This window comes from Myxine glutinosa, chromosome 12 (assembly GCF_964187855.1).
Source record: "Myxine glutinosa chromosome 12, kmMyxGlut1.1, whole genome shotgun sequence".
In the NCBI taxonomy this organism is placed as follows: Eukaryota; Metazoa; Chordata; class Myxini; order Myxiniformes; family Myxinidae; genus Myxine; species Myxine glutinosa.
Genome location: NC_136272.1, coordinates 93,939,241 through 93,958,518, shown reverse-complemented (window position 1 = coordinate 93,958,518; position 19,278 = coordinate 93,939,241). Strand labels below are relative to the sequence as shown.

At 44.7% G+C, this 19,278-nt stretch overlaps 1 protein-coding gene and 1 non-coding gene across 7 annotated transcripts in view; one reads left to right on the top strand and one right to left on the bottom strand.

Annotated features, from left to right (window-relative positions):
• Positions 1-2,124, bottom strand: part of LOC137437617 (protein angel homolog 2) — a 58,953-nt gene extending 56,829 nt beyond the window's left edge. For 3 of the 6 annotated variants that reach the window (XM_078766093.1, XM_078766098.1, XM_078766095.1), the window contains exon 1: positions 1,981-2,121. The gene's annotated coding sequence lies outside the window, so the exon portion shown is untranslated. Of the gene's footprint in view, positions 1-966; positions 1,065-1,794; positions 1,863-1,980 lie in introns of those variants that run through there. The other 3 variants (XM_078766094.1, XM_078766096.1, XM_078766097.1) reach the window with 3 other exon arrangements.
• A 12,496-nt stretch (positions 2,125-14,620) lies between these two features.
• TRNAL-UAG (transfer RNA leucine (anticodon UAG)) lies at positions 14,621-14,702 on the top strand. The gene has a single exon. It is a non-coding gene; the product is annotated as a tRNA-Leu (tRNA).
• Positions 14,703-19,278: the final 4,576 nt, after the last annotated feature.

Sequence of the window (19,278 nt, the reverse complement as noted above, 5' to 3'; positions counted from 1 at the left end):
TCTCTCCTTGTTAACCCCCTTGCCCGCATTGCTTCTTCCACCATCTTTAGCCAAGTCTTTCTCGGTCTTCCCCGTCCTCTACTTCCTTCTACATTCATTTCCATCACTCTTCTCAACCAGTCACTTTCATCCTTCCTCAACACATGACCAAACCATCTCAACCTGTTCCTCTTCACAGCATCAATCACAGGCTCTATTCCCATCATCTTTCGCAATTCATCATTTGTCTTCCTCTCTCTCAACGATACTCCACACATCCACCGAACCATTCACATTTCCACCCTTTCCAGCCTCCGTTGCTGCTCTACGTTCATTACCCATGTCTCGCTCCCATAAATCATAACACTTCTCACACATGCAGCAAACACCTTTCCCTTCAGCTTCAACTCATCATGGCGTTTCATGGGGGCACCCTTGTATTATACACCGGAGTGAAAATACTGGCACATCATTGCAAATCCCCACACTTTCCACCAAAAGCAAAGTTAAAAGATGGCAAAAAGTTCCACCAGGAGTGACCCAATATACCAAATTTTTGGTTAAAAAAAAGAAGTTCTGTTTTGACGCCTGTGACTAAGTTCCTTTTATCTTGTTACTGTTAATTTTGTTATGCTCGTTTTGACGTTTTGACGTTTTGATTGACGTTTTGGAAAGTCAGCACCATCAAAATCAAATCTTCATCTTTGGGAAAAAAGGAATTTCAGACTGGAAATGTACTCGACAGCAAGCGCAGCGGACGACCAAAAATTTGTGATTTGGGAATTCAAAACATTAAAACATCCGTTCTGAGATCTCCGAAAAAGATCATTACAAAAACGTTCTGCCGAGTTTGGTGTTTCGTATTCATCATGACGTCACACAATGAAAGAAGATCATCACGTGAAACCATATAAACAAACTGTGAGTTGTAAATTGTCAGATACAGATCATGAAAACAGGTTGGCAGCGCGAGACTTTAGCCCCCACCTCACAGTCCTGACCTGACCACTTGTGACGATGCTCTGTGGGGGTACCTGCACGTCAAAGCTATGGTTGCAGAACATCACGTGGCATCTGTTGATGAACTGAAACAACACATTCAGGAAGCATTTGGCACCATAACACATGGTATTTTGTATCGGTTTTCACACCGCATGTGGAGAAAAATTTTATTGTGCCGTGACAACGCGTCATACGGATGCACTAGATGTCGAAGGAGGTATTGTAATTGTTGTATTACTTTAAATATGTTATTATTGCTCGTGTTTTTATGTGTTACTGTTATTACTGGAATATGGTATTACTCCTGCGACTTATGGATCACCCTGGTAGATGGCATAAACAAATCTTGTATAAGCAGCTAAAAGCGTGTCTTGGGACTTATGACTCACCCTGTAGTTAGCCAGGCTACCAATACACAATGGCCTACTCCTTTTGAGATATGTGGAGGGATCTCAAAGTCCACAACCTAAATGAATACAGGACAGATGCTTGCTAATAGTAATACTAATAGCACTACATCCCAATGTTATCGGATTCGACTCCACGGAAAGGGGAAGACGGGGATATGAAGGTTCAGCTTACAACACACAGTATACCTGGAGGTCTCCCATCCAGGTACTTAATAATTGAGTACCTACATCCTATTTATATTCTGGTGTGGTTACAGTAAGGAAAACACACCAACATTGACAGAGCACACCAACCCGACTGTCTGGTGTTTATACACACAAAGGGTCTAACGCAGGTGTCACACTAAGTGCCCTCCATCGCTTATAATCGTCACGTGACCGTCAAGCGGCCCATTCATCGTACCGGCCAAAAAGCTCACTCTTCGAGTCCCATCCGGCATGTGTACCCCTTCAGACAAGACAGCCAGCTTTACGGCCCTTCCCAATTCCTAAAGATCTGCCGGGAATCGACTTCACGACAGGATAGAGCTGAAGGGCGAAAACGCCGTACAATACAGTACAGTTCAATGTATGTCAAGGCTCATCTCACCTACGCAGGTAGCTTCCCGCACAGACGCACAGGAGCTCGTATCTCGATTTGGATTTTTCTCAAGACCGAAATGGAGCCGGAGGACAGTACACTGTACAGTAACGCGGGCCCATTACCCATCCCATGTTATCTTGTAATGGCGGTAATTGCTCGCTTGGTGGGGCCCAAACTCTGCAAACAGTTTTTAACATTGTTGACGACGTTGAAAGGTTACTACACCTCTTTATGTTTTCAGCCATCTCCTCTCTTAATATTTTCAGCCTCATAACTCACCTCGAATCTTTTTTCCTCCGTTCCTCAATATCTAAAACAATTAAACAACCCCATGTACTATGTAGCTTTTGTACAGTACGGGAGATGACGTCATTTCCTGGTTACTTCTGGGATTAAAGGTAAACGTCGCAGTTAACCAATCCGATCCTTTCTTTAAACTTCATTTCTCGTCTGATGCATTGAACTGTATACAAGACTGGAAGGATTATTATTGTTATTCACGTTGCGTGCACCATTGTGTCGCCACCGCACAGCCGCTTCCGCCGCCATGTTGCTAGGCCCAGTGAATGGTCTCTGAGGGACCGTTTGGTGGCGACAAATTCGCACCACACATAATCTTTCCAATCTTAAACACAGTTCAATGGTCCTATATCACTCCCGAATTTATCCTGCGCCAAAGGTCCTTGAACTATATATCAGGGGTGTGTTCCATTCCATTACCAAGCGGCTTAAGCGCTCCAACTAAGCGGTTTCTTCGCAACGTCTGGCTTGGCAAGCGATAGCAAGCTGATTGGTAATGGAACACACCCCTGTTTTCTCTTGCGTTTTCCCCTTACCTACCACTGTCATTTGACTCTTCCATGATCACAGAACTGGCGTATTCCGTACACAAGCGGCTTGCTGTCGCTTGTCAAGCTAGCCGTTCCGTAACAATCGCTTTGCAAGCTTGGCAAGCGATAAGCGAGCCGCTTGCGACCGGACCGCAGGAAGACACCCACTTATGTTAGGAAAATGGCTGCCGTAGTCAGATTCAAAACGATTTGTGGCTATTTCTTTTATTCTGTCACAGATTGAGGAGGATACAGAAACGTGCAGTTCATACTGTTGTGAAAATGTCTCCGAGAGCCCGATGTGGTCATAGATTCTTCGTATAGCTCTAATTATACGGTATCGCATGCGTATGTACGTCTGCATTTAAAAAATTCATTTATTGGCAACCATTGGTCCGACTGACACGAAATGTTCACCTTAAAATGCGTCGACTCATGTTGATAAAAAAAAAAAGAAGATAATTATGACCTCATAGGTCACGTGGTACGGGCGCCATCTTGGAAAAACGGAAAAGTTGGACCTCTATATCTCCGAAACCGCTCCGTAGAAGAGATTGAAACGTGGCTCATTGTAAAGAACTACTGTAATGTCTTTGTTATAAAAATGCGGACACGCAGATAGGATTAAGCACTGTCTTTATTCCAGGCAAAGGAAAACACAGGCCTCACTCTGCCCCGCCCACAGCGCCCTCACTCGGCCGTACACGGCACTACAACTCCGGATAGGGAATAAGTGTTGTTAATGATGACTTCATTGGTGCCTTCATTGTGACGTCATAATTCGACAAGTACACTACTTTGTCCGACGAGTTTGAAATTTATTGAGCGTGATCTATGCAACAATTCTATTGAAGAATGCAAATTTACTATGTCATTGGTCACGTGGTCTGGCAACTATATTGGATCAAAGAACCCCCCCCCCCTCCTCCCACCCCCCCAAAACCCAGAAGAGTTGGCTCACACCAAGTCGACTACGCAGGGTAAGTATTGTTACGTTTGTAGGGGGTAGTGATAACTTAGAACGAGGTAGATTTGCACAAATTAGCATGCTACGACTGGCACCAAGAAGAAGAAGAAGAACCAACTCCAAGCGGGCTTTCATGTGTCTTTCACTGAGGAGAGGCTTCCGTCTGACCACTCTGCCATAAAGCCCAGATCGGTGGAGTGTTGCAGTGATGGTTGTCCTTCTGGAAGTTTCTCCCATCTCCACACAGGATCTCTGGAGCTCAGCCAGATTGACCATCGGGTTCTTGGTCACCTCTCTTACCAAGGCCCTTCTCCCCCGATTGCTCAGTTTGGCCGGGTGGCCAGCTCTAGGAAGAGTCCTGGTTGTTCCAAACTTCTTCCATTTAAGAATTATGGAGGCCACTGTGCTCTGGGAACCTTCAATGCAGCAGAATTTTTTGTAGGCTTCCCCAGATCTGTGCCTCGACACAATCCTGTCTCTGAGCTCTGCAGGCAGTTCTTTCGACCTCATGGCTTGGTTTTTGCTCTGATATGCTTTGTCAGCTGTGAAACCTTATATAGACAGGTGTGTGCCTTTCCAAATCATGTCCAATCAATTGAATTTACCACAGGTGGACTCCAATCAAGGTGTAGAAACATCTCAAAGATGATCAAGAGAAATGGGAGGCACCTGAGCTAAATTTCAAGTGTCATAGCAAAGGGTATGAATATTTATGTCAATGTGATATTTCAGTTTTTTCTTTGTAATAAATTTGCAAAACTTTCTAAAATCCTGCTTTTTCTTTGTCATTATGGGATATTGAGTGTAGATTGATGAGGGAAAAAATGAATTTAAACGATTTCAGCCAAAGGCTGCAACATAACAAAATGTGAAAAATGTGAAGGGGTCTGAATACTTTCTGAATGCACTGTATATAGACCCCATTTGACCTTTTGCCTGAGGAACTTCTCCAATAACACCTGAGGGTCACCAGTCATAATCAGAAAGCCACCCATTGGTGAACCACCTTTGTACCAAGCTAAAAGAGGGTGCAAAATAAGTCCTGTCGCCCATTGCAACAATTTCACCCCCATTATACGAACAATTTCAGTCACCTACCCAACTCAACCCCCAAGTTTCGTCCGAATTGATCCCTAACTTTTTTGAGTTATCCTGCTCACAAACAGACAGAGAGACAGACAGATAGGCAGGGATGAAAACTTAACCTACGTCCATCTTTGGTGGCAGAGGTATAGTAAGTAAAAACTTTGTCTGTAATGTAATAGGACAATGAGTAAGTGGTGTAGCTTTACAACGTGGGAAAACGATGCACTTGTACTCATTGGCAGGATTAATTTCTGTCCCACAGTCCCAATACTTTTCACCAAACGGTGCTGCATTGTGTTTGCACTTTATGGGTGCATTATGACGTCATCATGTGCATCCGCGCCATCAAGCGTGACGTTTCATCAATCCCAATATAAATGCCATTAGTCAAACGTCCACTTGGAATTCTTCCTCTATTCCTGTCGTCAGTCATCCGTGGAGAATCCAATTATCATCTTGGCCATTCACGTGCTTTTTGTTATGTATATATTCATCATAGATCAAATAAATTTGCATGTCCAGTATTCTGGATGTATTTTATTCGGCCCTGTCTGTTCAAGCCAATTCACAATTAGCATATTCATGGGTACAATTATATTTGAATCTCAATTTGAAAAAAACATCCTATTAATACACAACAAACACTAAACATTCCAGCTTTATGTTTAATTTGTGTGCGATTCAAAAGACGTTTATCCTCCCTTTTCAAATTTTCAATGTATCCACATGACACGAGCAAAGGAATAGACGACCAGGAAAAAAGAAGAAAGAGAGAGAGAGAGAGAGAGGAGGGAAGGAATCAGTCAGCCACCTGCGAGTAAGAGGGTTGGGTTGTGTTAATAGGAATAGAAAAGATCATGGGTATGGATGGGGGGGGGGTTCACATGAGATGGTGGTGTACATAGTACTGCACAATCCCCTTTTTGTATGTGTGTGCGTGCGTACGTATGTATGTGTGTGTATGTATGTTTGTATGTATGTGTGTGTGTATGTAGGTATGTACATGTGTGTATGTGTATACAGTGTGTATGTGTGTGTATGTGTGTATGTACGTATGTGCATGTGTGTATGTATGGATGTATGTTTGTATGTATGTGTTTGTGTGTATGTATGGATGTGCAATTGTGCATGTGTGTATATGTGTGTGTGTGTGTATGTGCATGTGTGTATGTATGTTTGTGTGTGTATGTTTGTATGTATGTGCATGTATGTATGTGTGTGTGACTGTATGTGTGTGCATGCATGTACGTTAGGAAGCCTTGGAGGGAAGCCTTTGGAGGGAAGCCTTGGAGGGAGCAGCGTGAATGAACTGCATCCAGTTTTAAACTTTTAGTTGATTAATCACGCTTTTTAAATTTTATACTTTTACATTAGGCCACAGACTCAGATTTATTTTTTATTCTAAACTGATTTTATAATTTCCTTTAGCTTATCGCTTGTTGCAAAGGACAAATTAAAATTAAAACAAATAATCACTCAGAAATGTTTAAATCCAAGACTTTATTCTGCATTTACATGATCTGTGAAAAGAAAAGTCATTAAATAACGATCCATAATTATTAAAACAAGCAAAAAAAAAAAAAAAATTCACTGTATAACTCCATCATTGCAGAAAAATGTTATATTTTCTATTTTTTGCTGTCTTCAACGTCGATGTACGTTGCTTTTTTTCAAATATAAGAAATTTAAAATATTAATAAAACGAATCACTTCTTATTTTAACAAGTCAGCAAAAAACATTTTTTTTAAACGTGTTGGGATGGAATCCTCAAAAATCAACCAAACAAGGCAGTAAGGAATGAACAAAGAAGGAATGACAAGGTAGGAATAACACCACAATATAACACCAAAATTATTCTACAGAGTGCCATCACAACATCTTTTGACATCCTTGTTTTGACTTTTGACAACATCCTTGTTTGTTTTTTTGGGGGGGATACCATACATGTTTTTTCATTTAAAAAAACGTTTTTTCTCACTTGTTTAACTCTATTTCCCCGAATATGGATGCTAATGAAAGCATCCAGTAAATTATCTTGAGGGGCATCTACATGGGGAACCTCCGACCTCCACCCCTCAACCATATATCAAGTCCCTTCTCTAGTGCCATTAATATCCTGTCCAACATCCCCATCCCTTCTGTCAGTTTTGGAAAAATCCATTTATTTTTTACGCCAACTTAGCAGAATTTTTCATTAACCTCTCTCCTTTTTCTGCTCCTGCTTTCTATCCCCTTACTCCTTTATCCTCCCAATCTTCATTCCCTTCTCTCCCAAACTCTGCTAACCTCCTTTCTTTCTCCTACCGTCCTATATTCCCTTCTTTTCCTCAATTTCAATTTCCTCAATTTACTCCCTACCTATATGTACACAACAAAGAGATACACTACATGACCAAAAGTATGTGGACACTCGAACATCAAACATCTCATTCCAAAATCATGTGCATTAATATGGAGTTGGTCCCCCCCCTTTGCTGCTATAACAGTCTCCACTCTTCTGGGAAGGCTTTCCAATAGATGTCGGAACAATGCTGCGGGGATTTGTTTCCATTCAGCCACAAGTGCATTAGTGAGGTCGGGCACTGATGTTGGGTGATTAGGCCTGACTCTCTGTCGGCGTTCCAATTCATCTCAAAGGTGTTTGATGGGATTGAGGTCAGGGCTTTGTGCAGGCCAGTCAAGTTCTTCCACACCAATCTCGACAAACCATTTCTGTATGGACCTCTCTTTGTGCACGGGGGCATTGTCATGCTGAAACAGGAAAGGGCCTTCTCCAAACTGTTTCCACAAAGTTGGAAGCACACAATCATCTAGAATGTCATTGTATGCTGTAGCGTTATGATTTCCCTTCACTGGAACTAAGGGGCCTAGCACAAACCATGAAAAACAGCCCCAGATCATTATTCCCCCTCCACCACACGTTGCAGTTGGCACTATTCATTCGGGCAGGTAGCATTGTCCTGGCATCCACCAAACCCAGATTCGTCTGTCGGACTGCCAGATGGTGAAGCGTGATTCATCACTCAAGAGAATGCGTTTCCACTGTTCCAGAGTCCAATGGTGGCGAGCTTTGCACCACTCCAGCCAACGCTTGGCATTGCACATGGTGATCTTTGGCTTCTGTGCGGCTGTTCGGCCATAGACACCCGTTTCATGAAGCTCCCGACGAACAGTTATTGTGCTGATATTGCTTCCAGAAGCAGTTTGGAACTCGGTAGTGAATGTTGCAACCGAGGAAGGACGATGTTTACGCGCTACAGCACTCGGTGGTCCCGTTCTGTGAGCTTGTGTGGCCTACCACTTCGCAGCTGAGCTGTTGTTGCTCCACGACGTTTCCACTTCACAATAACAGCACTTACAGTTGACTGCGGAAGCTCGAACAGGGCAGAAATTTGACGAACTGACTTGTTGGAAAGGTGGCATCCTATGGTGGTGCCACGTTGAAAGTCACTGAGCTCTTCAGTATGGCCCATTCTTCTGCCAATGTTTGTCTATGGATATTGCATGGCTGTGTGCTTGATTATGTATACTGTCAGCAATGGGTGTTGCTGAAACAGCCAAATCCACTAATTAGAAGGGGTGTCCGCATACTTTTGGTTCCTATCCTCCATTCCTATCCTCTTCCATTCAGTTCTTTTTCTCAATGTTAACATTTCCAATTTCTTCCCTCCCTTTCCCCCCTCCCTACACTGTGCATGTAATAAATAGATGCCATAAGATCACATCACATGATAACATCTATTTACATAAGGAGGAGGTATTGTGTGATTTGCTTGAACAGTAGTATGCATACTGTATGGTATATGGAAAGGAGATTTGGAATGCTCTTTTGAATAACCAGTAAGACCCCCTATTAACCTCAATGAAATCGTCAGCAGACTGTTCTGGGCCCTTTTCCCCTCGTAAATTACGCATTTTGTCGTACCATACAGTCCATGAGACCTTGCAATCCACAACAAAACTTTACGGAAGTGAGTTTTATGGCAGAGTTTCTCACTCTGTGCATGCATAAATGCTGTTCAACAGTTTGTGGTGTATTGTGGTTGTATTTTTTTTTCAACTCTGATTAAAATAAAATAAAATAGAACATCACTTTCTTCTGTTGGAATCATTGCAATTGATTCAGACATTATTGTACGAAGCTGGATGACATTTATCAACAATTCGGTGGATTCAGAGATTTTGCGATCTCTCGATTTGGTACTTTTGCGATGTATTTTGGCATCTATAGTGTGCATTCTTGTTAGTTATGAAAATATTCAAGAATAAAACGTATGGCTTATAAAGGCTTATAACTTCACTCTACAGTAGCCTTTCAGCATATTTCTGGGCCCTCTGCTTTTTCTGGCCTTATCATCATTGATCTCTCCGACTCTCTGGAAAATACTCTCTATCTCTTTGCTTATGACTCCACTCTCTGCCGCTCCATTCCTCATCCCTCAGATCGGCAGTCTGCAACCTCCTCACTCTCTGCAGACCTGGACAAAATCACAAACTGATCAAACAAGTGGAACATGTCTTTCAATCCTGACAAATCTCACACTCTTACGATGTCTCTCCGAAAAGACCGACTGGACAACCCTCCCATCCACTTTCTCAACAATCCTCTCCAAGAAGTTCTGTCACTCCCCTCACTATCTTTTGGGTCTCACTATCTGCCACGATCTTTCCTGGGAAAACCACATTTCCAAGCTGGCCTCCAAAGCCAGTCGCCGACTGGGCATCCTCCATCGTGCGAAGTCCTTCCTCGGCACACCTGAGCTCCTCACCACATACAAGGCTTTCATCCGCAGCTCAATGGAATACTGTTCCCCCCTCTGGGCTGGTGCTCCTGCCTCACACCTCGTTCGGCTTCACGCTGTTGAAACCAAAGCTTTCAGAATCATTGGAATCTCACGCGTTGAAGCTGATTGTGAGGGCCTTTCACTCACTTACCGCAGGCAGGTAGGTGGTCTTTCTGTCTTCCACCGACTCCTGTCTGGCCTATCTCCCCCAGCTCTATATGTGCTCTGTCCCAAAATATTCCTACAGGTCGCACAAGAACTGCCAGCAAACCTCTTCTGGTGAGCGCGTTGAGGTACCAGCGCGCTATCACTCACGTAACCCAATGCAATAGAGGCTCAGCCTCAAGCTCAACCGAGCGTCACTTTAATACGAGCGCTTATACTTGGTTCATGCGCGTCTTTCTCCGATCTCGTAACTCTCATCAATACGCGCCTCTCCAATAGCTCAATGCACAAGCTCACCTCTCCCCGAACTGCGCTCCGAACTTCTCAACTCAACTCCTGTGGGGGCTTTGTGTAACGGGTTTTATGGACACGCCCTGAGCCCTCTCGAACGTTCCAACCATGCCCTGTGATGCATTGCCGCAGCCACTCCCTTTGAGCCCTGATTGGCGGCTGGTGCTTAGCGTCAGCTTCTCTGCCGCCCTCATTCGGTCCCGACTCGACCTGCCAGGCCTGCCTCGTGTTAATTCACGCCAAAAAGCCAAAGGCAGCATAAGGAGGCAATGGAGGCATAAGGCAATGGAGGCAATGGAGGCATAAGGCAATGGAGGCGGCATAAGGCAATGAAGCAATGAAAGGACCTACTCTCATTTTTCTACAAAACGCAAGACTAACACAGGAAAAGGACTATTCTCACACATACTAAGAAATAACTGAACTATCGCGAGGCTACAGGTTGTTGTGTGACTAAACTATGAGGGGGAAATTTAACCTTTATTGTACAAAACTCAAAACCGCAACAATATATTGTCTTTTAAAAGATAAGTTTCCATTGAACTGTGCAATGACACGGAATTGGAGGGATCCTTTGTCATTCCGTTTGAAGGCAAGAATTATAAGGTCTTTTATATGACTAATGAGCCTTGTTGTCATATTTGTAAGGCAAAGGATCACTTGAGAGCAGACTGCCCCACTGTCTCAAAGAAAGTGTCTGTTCCTCGGAGCGTTGAACAGCAAAAGGAAAATGAGAATATCACTCCAGGTATCAGTAAAGAAGTACCTGCTCATCCATGTCCAGAAGAGTCGAAGGAAGAGGAAAGTAGTACTTCAGAGGTTTCTGTGCTGTGTCCTGACCCTAGCTTACCCTCAGACATAGCGCGCTATCACTCACATGGAAAGCCGCCGAGAGACGCGTACATTCCCTCCCACCTTCCTGCCTCATCTGCCCCTTTGTTCGAGAGACGCGCTATGAGGATCCTTTGCACCACCTGCTTGCCATCTTCGCGGGACGTGCTGGGACCGTGGAGAGCACGCCGGGCCGCCGTTCCTGGACGACCAAGGCAGCACGTGAACAGCATCCTGCCTGCATTTCCCCTTTGTGAGTGTGATCGGGCCCGCGTCTGGGCATAAGCATAAGACTGTATAAGTTCTGCTCTGTGTCTACTTTCTACCGAATTGTACATTGTGTAAATAATAATAATAAAATCCTGTTATTCCTTTATTCGACCATCTCATGTTTTCCATCATTGACTAAGCGTGGTACGAATAGAACCGCTCGAATTGGGTTCCAATACTAGAAAACTGCACGGACCACGTGGTACGCAATCCGCTCAGTGTACTCAAATTACACGTGGCTCATGCGAGGCTTGCTTCCCCGCAGGTATTTAGGTACGTGCGAGACTTGGTCCCGAAACCCTACCTTGCGTTTGCCCGGAAGGGGCGTTTCAAGCCTCGGTTACGCCGGCCCAGAAAGAACAAGGGGCTTAATCTCCCCTTGGTAAGGGTAGGAAGGGCGGCGGAAAACCGTAACAATATGATGTAGTGCAGGCTCACGACATCCAAGAGGCACAGGCCTAATGTGTGATCTTAGCACCACCAATCGCTCCAAGAATGGCACAGCCACATGATCAGCAATAAAGGGAGGCATGTTAGAGAGTATGATTGGTGTTCCAAGGCTCGAAAGTGGTTCTACTTGGACAAATAACCCTCCTACAACAATACCTTTCTCTATCACCTTATTTGCTGCAGCCTCGGATTTAAGGAAGAACACAGCTCTTCCGTACATTTTAGAGGCTGCAACTATTACTGATGAACCTACCACAATGGACATTGCACTCACATACGCTTCCATTTGGGTAGTTTGTCCCAACTCGCATCTCACACCATGTTTCCTTGTCAAAGACTGAAACGGGTGTGCTTTTTTCCCCACACATGCACCAGAAGTGGCCGCAGCGACATCAGTCTATGATGATGATGCATGATTCATCGGCATGATTCAAAAATAATTAATTGTCCTCCCAGAACCAAGGTAACAAAAACACGTTATTAATCAAATAACACTCACTCACACACCCGCTCACCACAGTGTGCAACTTCAGCACACTAAATGATGATTAAACCAAAGAACAAAAGGGTCGCTAAGTACTTTAACGATATCGCGCAATAAGGCGTAACTAGTCCCACACGGGCTGCACGCCGCGGCTGGGCCTGAAACCAAAAGGACTAATTAAATCAAACGGAACGTCAAAATAAAGCAAGAAAATGAACCAACTCAGTTCAGATACCCAAAACAAAACAATAATACAAACGAAAACGGAGTAGGATGAGGAGGAAATGTTGAAAAGTAGCACAGCTCGAGGAACAGCAAAATGGCGTGGCGTAGTAGTAGTAGTAGTAGTAGTATTAGTAGTAGTAGTAGTAGTAGTAGTAGTAGTAGTAGTAGTAGTAGTAGTAGTAGCATCTCCAGTAGTGGTAGTCCAAGTAGTAGTAGCCCCAGTAGTAGTAGGGGTAGTCGTAGTAGTAGTAGTAGTAGTAGTAGTAGTCCCAGTAGTAGTAGTAGTAGCCGGCGAAGCCGGTATTGTGAATGAACGCGTACGTATTATGTTGAAAAGCCAGATTTTGCTGGATCCCTTGAGAATTTCGAAGCTTTGACGCACCAAAACGCTCAATGGAGGCCGCCATCTTGTGGATGCGGAAGTATGCATAACAAATTGAAAAAAGTTCAATAGGAGTTTGTTTCACCCGTCTTTTTTTGATTCACATTCTTATGCACCTCTAATTTGTAATTAAAATACTTTAAGACCAACCTCGGCCCGCACGGGCCTGGTTATCTTCAACGAAAATCGTCACCAAACACCGGAACCAATGAGATTCGAGCATTTGAAAAGGTATTTCAAAAAAGCTTATTTCCGCGTTTTGGAGGCTGAAAACGGCGTCAAATATTCTAAAATTGACGAAGAATTATTTTTTAGAAATCTCGCGGCCGTCGGGGATAGTTTTTCACGGCCGGAAATATCCGAAGTTGAGACGGAATTCACCGAATTAATCAAGAAGGAAATTTTATAAATTTTAATCTCATCCAGAATGCAAATGGTGTCATTTTGAACTAGGTACGGTACCTACTACACCTACCTACTACCAACTACCTAACCTACTGATGCCATAGAGATGGGTAAAATAGTGGCAAGAGGCTTTGGCTTCGCCGGCTCATTGCGGCTTTGCAGTCGGGTACTAGTAGCCGGCGAAGCCGGTGTTGTGAATGAATGCGTATCATGTTGAAAAGCCAGATTTTGCTTGATCTTTTGAGAATTTCGAAGCTTTGATACACCAAATCGCTCCATGGAGGCCGCCATCTTGCGGATGCGGAAGTATGCATAAAAAATTGGGAAAAAGCTCAACAGGAGTTTGTTTCAGTTTCACCCGTCTTTGTTTGATTCACATTCTTATGCACCTCTAATTTATAATTACAATACGTTAAGACCAACCTCGTTCCCCGGGGCCGCACGGGCGCTGGTTATCTTCAACGAAAATCTTCACCAAACACCGGAACCAATGAGATTCGAGCATTTGAAAAGGTATTTCAAAAAAGCTTATTTCCGCGTTTTGGCCGCTGAAAACGGCGTCAAATATTCTAAAATTGACGAAGAATTATTTTTTAGAAATCTCGCGGCCATAGGGGATAGTTTTTCACGGCCGGAAATATCCGAAGTTGAGACGGAATTCACCGAATTAATCAAGAAGGAAATTTTATAAATTTTAATCTCATCCAGAATGCAAATGGTGTCATTTTGAACCAGGTACGGTACCTACTACACCAACCTACTACCAACTACCTAACCTACTGATGCCATAGTGATGGGTAAAATAGTGGCAAGAGGCTTTGACTTCGCTGGCTCATTGCGGCTTTGCAGTAGGGGCATATTAGTAGTAGTAGTAGTAGTAGTAGTAGTAGTAGTAGTAGTAGTAGTAGTAGTTGTAGTAGTAGTAGTAGTAGTAGGAATAATAATAGTAGTCCCATTACAAAAGCCAGATGCTGTGCTGGAGTAACGACTCCACACTCCCAATGAAGCACCAGTTAGTTCTTCAGCCAGATCTCCGAACGACCATTTTGATGCTTGTATGGCCTGACATTTATCATCCACAATGTCATAAGCCAAACGAAATCATCACCCAGATTGATTTGATTGATTACCCAGAGTTTGCCAGTGAACTGTTTTGCATACCCACGATGAATTTCGAGAATTTTAATCCCCTCTTTAGTCAGGGCACAAGAACACAATCGGCTGCCATTTTGGTTCCACTCCACATCAGAACAACTGCATGGGGCATACAGAGACTGGTCGACAGTCAACCAGAGGGTAAATGGGGCAAAACGATGTGCCAAGTCGGGAAATGCAAATCTTACCAAAAGGATAATTTTCTCGAGAGCACGAATTTGTGTCCTAATGTCTACGTCCTGCACGTCCTGCGCACGTACAATCTCCACCATGAACCTCAGATAAATGTACATAAATATCAAGGTGACTACAGTGTGTCAGGTAGCGTGGCCGAGCGGTCTAAGGCGCTGGATTTAGGCTCCAGTCTCTGCGGAGGCGTGGGTTCGAATCCCACCGCTGCCAGGGTTATTTTTGGCGTGATCTATGGCGTCTGGTTCGCTATGTCAATAAAAACACTCATTCAAAATTTATGGAGATTAGCAAACCAGTACATTTTTGGAAAGCTTTTGGCATCAGGAATCTGAACATCAATGTTCACATTTGCACAGATGCCTGCACAGCCGCCATTTTTATTTTTAATCTCAGCTTGTAATTGACATAGAAACTTCATTCTAAATGCGAATCCTACGTTTCCAGGCCCAATGGCCCAATGAATCCACAGCTTATGTCAAATTAGTGATTATGAACACCAAAAAACAAGAAAAGAAGAAGTTTGTGAAATTATGTTTGTATTTTCATGTAAAAATGCACACTCAAATTGTTGGTCGTGACAGCCTATCTCAGTTTGACGCATCATTACACATCATCATCACTCTCAGTGTCATATTCAACATTACAGTCTGCATTGTTTTCGCATTCTGTGTCGCACAAGCGTAGTTCTGTGCAAGGCAAGTTATTCCTTCTGCATGGTTTTGCAGTGGCATGTGACCAACTAGAGGCACCTTTGTGGGGACTGGCAGTATTTGGCCATTTTTGTCCTGATAGTAACCAAATTTCAGGGGGTCTAAAGGCTGTTGTTGCATAATATTGGCTTGGCACCATATTCGGCTTTGTAACCGCACACGCTGGATGTGTTCCTCAAGTGCATCGAGTGTAGGAGGTAAGTTGTTGCTTTCAGCTAAGTGTTTATAAAACAGATACCATCTTAGATCAGGGATACTTGCAATGTGAATACCCTTGGAACAGTAGGTTGAGCACACACATTTGGCCAATACATCTTTCACCTCCTGTGTTAGGTCACCTTCCTCCGGTAGTTTCATCAGTGCTCTGACCAAATGCATTTCACCTTTCATATACTGCTGAAACCATTTTGTTTTGCCTATTCCTGAAAATTTTCCAACATGGTCTGCTCCAGTGAATGCGTGGAATACAGGTATAGCTTGCGCCTTTTCTTTGCCCAAAGCTCTCCAGATTGGCTCTATTTCGACTGTACCTGATACTATCAAAATAGATGTCTTTTTGCCGAGCTTGTCATCGTGTGCCGCAGCCAGAACCAAGACGTCAGTATCAGGAGTGAAGAATACTAGCTGTGCATCAGGACACCGCTGTGATGCCTCTGCTGTCAGGCAGATCATCAATGTGTCAGCCTCCTCGTGATTGTTGTCTTCAAAGTGCATATTTCTGTTGCTTCTGGTGTGACCTGATGCTGATGTGAAGAATAACTGAGGTGAGTTTTTGTTGTAATCAAGGGTTGCTTCAGTGAGATAGTCTGTCAAATCTGCTTTCGTTTTTTCGTGCGATAGAAACCGTGCCAGTGGGACGTGTTTGATGTTCGTATTGTCACGCAACTCCGATTAACACCAGAGTTGCGGGGCCGATTACGAGGCTTTAACTCCCGAGGCGGAAGCTCAATAGCGGATTCCAAAATCTAAGCGCGCGGAATGGAGGGAAACGGCAAGAGCCCCGCAGCCTTATCTATTAAAACGAAACAGGAAACTGCGTTCAGGTATTATGTACAAGAAAAATAATATAAGGGTTTATTGGGAAGAACAAGACAGGAAAAGCACGCGCCGGTAATAAATATCCTAATCGGGATCCCGCACACCAGACCTCAAATACAAAACGGGGGAATATGAATACGAAAATAAACACGTCTTTTGTTCACAATGTACGCGGAGATCGGGCTTATCTGTCTCGTCGTCTTCTTCCCGGCCTGGAGGAATTCTCCGTCTGCCTCGCACGCCCCGCTAGGCCCGAGCCAATGCCCTCGCCGCCGCACCCGAGGTCCCGCTTCAAGCTCCGAAGCACCACGAGGTCCCATAGCAGGACAGCGAGCTCCACCCAGGCTACACCTCAGCCCAACTCGGGTCGGGGTCTCTGAACTGCGCTGCTAGGAATCCAACTGCTTGCCAAGGCGTCCGGTGCTCACTCTCAACTCAACTCAACTCAGGATCTCCACTCGGGATCCAACTCTCCAGACTGCCTCTCTCAACTCGAACTCCTTCGAACTAACTCTTCTGCACTGCTCACTCAACTCGTACTGAACTCGACTCGCTCGCACCGGGACTCCAACTCGGGTCGGGGTTCTGATCTCATCTGAACTCCCCAAAATGGCGTCCGACCCTCCTAATATCTCCGGCCGATCAGGTCACATTGGCGCACTGCTCTGCCAATCAGAGCCTCCCATGACTCGCCGGCTCATCCAGGTCACGCCCTCTGCGTCACTCCAACTCTCCCCACTCCTGCTTCTCGGTCATAGCACGTGCTATGCGAGGTGGATAGGCCTCTCGGAGGTGTAAATGGTGGCGGCCAATTGTGGCGGTGTTCCAGCCTGATTTCTTCCTGTCATGTCAGGGGGGGGGGGGGGGGGAAGCGTCATTTAGTGTTGTACTAAAGGTCCGAACTAATGTTTATGTGGTCTGCAGTGCCATAATGGACAAAGGTTTGACTACTAGGTGAGACATACAAGGGCTTTACTGATTAACCCCTAGACTAACTAACACACAAATATCCTGGTAGATTCACAATTATACACCTTAACCGACAAAACGCCTAAACATGGACTTATTACAGGAAGTGTTCCTTATCGCGACATCTCGAAGCATGTTACCTACTCAGATCTACTCTGCCCTACGTTTTGCTCTACCCCCAGACATAACAGTATCTTCTGCAACCTGATACTGTGTATCGAAGAGCAGGATTTTTTTTTTTTTTTTGTATACTGAATCGAGGCTCGTGAAAGAGCTAACATTTATTTCACAAACAAATCAACCAGACAAACAAAATATATAAAAAGAGGGAGCGGAAGACAAGATAGGGAGAGAAGGGGAAGCACACAAACACAACATTTGAGAGCAGGGAGAAGTGTGGGAGGGAGAGGGCTTGGGGGGAGGAGGCTTGGGAAGGGGGGGGGGAGGGGGGGGGAGAGGTATAAAACACAAGGGGACCGAAATTAGCGGGGGTAGAAAAGATCAAGGTTTTGGATGGGGGAAGATAAGAGATGGTGGTGAACAGCTGTTTTAAAGACCTGGAGGGTGGAGTGGGATTGAAGAGAGTGAGGGAGTTTGTTCCAGAGGTGGGAGAAAAGAGGAATGAAGGAGTGAAGGTGAGCAGAGAGTCTTGATTTTGGCAGTTTAACCATAAGAGGGTTGCAGGCAGATCTTGTGCGACCTGTAGGAATATTTGGGGGACAGAGCCCAGAAAGAGCTGGGGGGGCAAGGCCAGAGAGGAGTCGGTAGAAGACGGAAAGACCACCAACCTGCCTGCGGTGAGTGAGTGAAAGGCCCTTGGAGTTAGCTTCATCGCGGGAGATTCCAATGATTCTGAACGCTTTGGTTTCAACAGCGTGAAGACGAGCTAGGTGTGAGGCAGGAGCACCAGACCAGAGGGGAGAGCAGTATTCCATAGAGCTGCGGATGAAAGCCTTGTAAGTGGTGAGGAGCTCAGGTGTACCAAGGAAGGACTTCGCACGACGGAGGATGCCCAGTCGGCGACTGGCTTTGGAGGCCAGATTTGAAATGTGGTTTTCCCAGGAAAGATCATGGCAGATAGTGAGACCCAAAAGCTTGAGTGACAGAACTTCTTGGAGAGGATTATTCAGAAAGTGGATGGGAGGGTTGTCCAGTCAGTCTTTTCGGAGAGACATCGTAAGAGTGTGAGATTTGTCAGGATTGAAAGACATGTTCCATTTGTTTGCCCAGTCTGTGATTTTGTCCAGGTCTGCAGAGAGTGAGGAGGCTGCAGACTGCCGATCTGAGGGATGAGGAATGGAGCGACAGAGAGTAGAGTCGTCAGCAAAGAGATAGAGAGGATTTTCAAGAGAGTCAGAGAGATCATTGATGAAGACCAGAAAAAGCACAGGGCCTAGAACACTGCCTTGGGGAACTCCAGCCTGAACAGGAAGAGGAGATGAGAGAAATCCATTCAGGGCCACACGTTGACTACGACCAGAGAGGAAGTCCGCCAGCCATGCGTGGAGATTTCCATGGATACCAAAGGAGGAGAGTTTGGTGAGCAGAGCGGGGTGCCAGACCGTATCGAAGGCACGTGAAATGTCAAGGGAGACAGCTCTAATTTCCTGTTTGGCGTTGAGGACCTCCATCCATTGTTGAGACAGCAGAAGCAGCATGTCCAGAGTAGAGTGACCTGGTCTGAAACCAAATTGATGGTCAGAGATCAAGCCATTGGAGAAGAGGAAAGATTTCATATCTGAAGCAATGATGGATTCCATGACTTTGCTGATAATTGGGAGAAGGCTGATTGGTCTGTAGTTGCTAGGATCTGTTTTTGCACCTTTTTTGTGCAAAGCGGTGATGTTGGCTGATTTCCAAGCAGATGGCAGATGACCTTGAGCAAGGTGACCTCACTGAACCCTGCTGTCAAGCTCACGAGCCTGTCATTGAAACACCAGACTAGATATTTGACTGTGCTGATTTATCCTTGATTTCTTTGTCATCTCCTGGAAAAACACCATTCAATCAACAATGGCGATCCTTTGATTTGATGACGACGATGGAGAGAATGATACAGGACCTCTGTC